Source organism: Poecilia reticulata, linkage group LG13, assembly GCF_000633615.1.
Source record: "Poecilia reticulata strain Guanapo linkage group LG13, Guppy_female_1.0+MT, whole genome shotgun sequence".
In the NCBI taxonomy this organism is placed as follows: domain Eukaryota; kingdom Metazoa; phylum Chordata; class Actinopteri; order Cyprinodontiformes; family Poeciliidae; genus Poecilia; species Poecilia reticulata.
Genome location: NC_024343.1, coordinates 26,041,524 through 26,045,855, shown reverse-complemented (window position 1 = coordinate 26,045,855; position 4,332 = coordinate 26,041,524).

Here is a 4,332-nt window from a genome sequence, read left to right as displayed (position 1 = left end):
GGTTCCTCCCCGGCTTTCTAAGTCAGCAGCCCATCAGCCAATCAGAGAGCCAGACTCGCGACCTCAATTCAGGGCTCCTCCTTTAGGCTGACTCGATTGGTCATCGGCTTGGGGTTTCCATGGAGAGCATTACGGAACAACGATAGCGGCAGCTCATTGGTCCAGATCTCTGTCCGTCGTTTTATATAAACAAGGCGGCTTTTGCACGTGGAATCTCATGTTGTGTGTGTCACAGCGCGTAGAAACGAGGCAGTTACGACTGCAAGGAATTGTTGGGTTTTAAACATATCAAATGTTGCAATTACATGAATGTAAAATGTGTCAGTTGGAAAGAACTGGGAGAAACAAAACAGACAAAATCTGCTAATAGTGTATGAAACAAAATGACTCCATTAAACGGCATGTTAATTCTGGTTTAGATGAATAGTAGAATTATTTTTAATCAGTTTTAATGCCGGTGGGTATTGTCTTACCGACCGCTTCTAATCGTTTGCTGCGTCACATCTGACATTGCAGAGGTTCAAAAAGGGTGGTCAGATGGGGGCACTGTTAATTTTGGTATGCAAAAGAATAGGCACACACCAAAATTAATAGTGTTAATGCAATCAAATATGATTTTATGACTGCAATCAATAATATCGATCAGCAACTATTATGATTTGAGGTGGAGTCATAATCTGTCACAAAACTGGAATTAGAAGCATAATCAATGGGAATATAGTGTATCACAAAAAAAGTTTCCAGATGTACATGTGAGATGAAAGCATTTTATTACCAATTCATAATTGAAAATACTTAGCTGTCACTTCCCTTATGACACTGGCATAAAATTGTGTGTTCACACAGACAACATGGAGATGGAAAGGGAGAAAACAGCAATGTATTGGGGTATAAAATGACAAATTGACCCAGAGAAACATTAATGCCATGACAGATGTAAATACATGCTGCAAGTAATTGGAAACTTCATTTTTGTAAGGTATAAATGTAAGACTTTCAGACTAATAGCACAGTGGAGTGGGGGTACCATTGTTGCTGGCAACAAATTACAGATAAAAAACTATTGCTGAACTGAAACCTTTGCGAAATGTCACAATCGGCACAAACATCACGCATAGAAAATTTCTTCGACGTGTAATTTAGGCTAAGAAAAAGTTTGTTTGCACTTGTTATCCTGAGTGAGACTTTGCTTTGTGCCAGACTTGAGTCATCGTAATTAGCTTTGAGTGACTAAGGTTTTGGAGCACACATTGCACAGTTGCCAGCACGGTAGTCACAATACTAGAGCCAATAGAGTGGCTCACTGTTCCGAGGTTTGGAGCTTTTTGAGTGCTGTAAAGAGCCAGCTTCGTGAGGCAGCTTTTCACTCATCTGCCGCGGTGATGCTTCAGCCACAACAGACCGAGCTCATTACCTTATGATGCTCAGCTAAATTTACCAGTGAGAATAGAGTCGGTCACATTCACATTCAGCTCTCTGCCAACCACTTCAACAACAATATAGTATTATGATGATGAAGTTTCATTAGCTGCTATATTTGGTCTTGTGGAGTGCGTAAACATGAAAGGCCCCCAAACAACCAGCAACAAATCCATTCATCTGTTGTTAGTGTGGGTGGAATAATATAAAAAAACAGTAAATTGGGATTGATTCATGAATTCATTTTCCATTTCCCCTCTTTTCTTAAAAATTACATGCTTCACCTGCTGCCAGGGGGGATATTATAGGTAGGTGGGTTCCCTGAAGGAGACTTAGTCATGGTGTGGGAGGCTTTTTATTAATAATGGCCACAATTGCATAACCAGAAATCCTCTAGCATGTATTTGCTGACAGACAATTACATTGCAATGTTGTGGCTTCTGTTTTGACAAATGCACTTATCAAGAAAAGGAATGGAGTCTTATGACCACCCTTCCACAATGGATCGAGGGAAATGTAGTATCAGAATTTTTTATCTGCAAATATTTTGAAGTGCGTCTCTACTTTTGCACATCAAGAGATGGAAATGTTTTCCTATTTGTCTTTAAGGCAATTTAGAGATGCACATTAACCAATTATGTATGTTTTCTAACTGCTGGAGGAACAGAGACAACAATGCAATCTCCAGTCAAAAAGGTCCCAGCTGAGATTTGAAACTCTGCCACATGTTGCAAGATGACATTGCCCAAAAGCTGCTAGGCAGAAGTTGTGAAAGGCTAGCTAAGAGACCATGACAGACATTTTTACACATTGGTCAATAGAATACAGACTAACCTCTGACATCTTGTGGAATGCCGTTAGGGTTAGTTTAAGCAGACGTCACACAAAGAATTAAGTACTTAAAAAGACATCTTTGGTGGGAAAAATGATGTAAAGAGAAAAAAGTTAAACATACTTAACACTGTTCATCTTGCCAATGTGAGCAGAGCTGTAACACCAGATCACCAGAGGCATTTTGTCAGAATTCCAACTCCAACAAGAGATTTCAGTGAAAAACAAAATATATTTTGTAATCAGGTTACACGATCCTCTTGGACCAACAAATTGTTCAGTATTTTAACACCAGCTTTATTTTCACATCTCATGTCCTACATTTACAGGAGTTCACAGACCTGCATCAACCAGTTCAAAGAGTATGTGGAGTTGAAACTGCACAGTTTGAATAGTTTAATTTAGCACATTTGTGACAAAGAAAGAAAACATGAGCTGAATAAATCTATGCAGAACATCCAGTGTTTAAAACCTCCAAAGTATAAACACGGCTTTTTGGTTTCTGTCTGGGCTGTCCGACATACCATATGTAGAACATGAGAATAGTCTTTTTCAAAACCCTGTAACTCAAGCTGCTGAAAATCTTGTTTTTGTGAACCTTGAGGCTCTTACACTGAGGATGTCTCAATCCTTTAATAGTCATAATTTCACTGTAAGTGGGTTAACTTCTACTGTGTCCACTCTGTGAGGAACCTAGACTAGAAGGCAACATTACATAACCAACAGCAGACGAGTCACACTGAGCAACTGCTGCAGCTTTAAGTGGCATGAATCAATAAATGATGACTGTTGAAGTAGAAGGCCTTCCTGTTATTTGACCCTTAATGTGCAAGGGGTGTTAAACTGACAGTAATGCATGCAAAATGGACTTCAGTTGAAACCAGAAAGGAAATTAGCATTGAGAAGCTTAATGAAAAACCTGAAAGGATTTTTGAATTTAAAATATTCCCATTTACTAAGCAAATAAGAAATCTGTAAAGTTCATCCAGACAAGAGATGAAACTTTGTCATTTCCCCCAAAAGGGACAAGAATAGTGTTAAATCTTCCTAAAAATGACACAGATGCATCAAGCCTCAAGCTTGTTTACAAGCATTTCGTTTTTCTTTTTGGTTCACTTTGAGGGTTACGTGCACAGTGAAGGTGGTTTTATTAGTATCAGAGTTTAGCATCACTGCAGCTGTGGAGAAACTATCTGGTCTGACATCAGACATCTGGTCTGTTAAAGTCTGAAACATTCTCACATTAGCAGATTACTTAAGAACTGAACGGAGCTCAGTGAGATGATTAAACCTTAAGGTATTGTTTTATACCCAAACTCTGCTTTAATTAAACATCTCCATATCTTTCTCCAAGACCTGTCATTTCTTCACTAATGTTCTAACAAATCTTCACAGAACAGATAAGAATATACTACACACAGATGACTTACTATTCAAGTGCCATTGGAAGGCAATTGATTGCATTGAATTTTATTTAAGGGTATCGTAGTATAGACGGCTTAATACAAAGACAAGCTTTTCAGATGTATTTGGAGAGAAAAACTACTTTGTGATGGTCTATTATAAGGGTTTGGGTTTGCAACATTTATATCCCAAAAAGCCATTTTTACCGTTTGTTCAGTTTGGAGCAGGTTTTGTAACTCAAAGAAATAAAACTTACTTACATGAGCTTTTAAAAATAAGATAATGAATACTTTGTTAATTTTACATTTTACTTAAACTTTTAGAAAAAGAAGATGGATGTGAAAAATTATATTTTTGTTGGTTTGTTGGTCCTTTCTCGTTTTCGACAAATTTATTAACTTGTTGCTAAACTGCACAAAGGGAGCAACTGCCATCACGACATGCTAATCTATTAATATAAACACCCATATCTTTGGCTTGGTACTAAAATACCATGGAGTTGTTCCAACAGGCTGAAAGTGGCGTGAGGATATTTCTGCTCGGAAATCAATAAAGTGCTAGCATCACTCCTTAAACAGAAACAAAATCCATAATGCTGCCCTGAGAAGGCGTACAACCATGCAACCCACATCCAGAACAGAAAAAAAAAAAAAAAAAAAAAATTCACCCAGCCGGAAA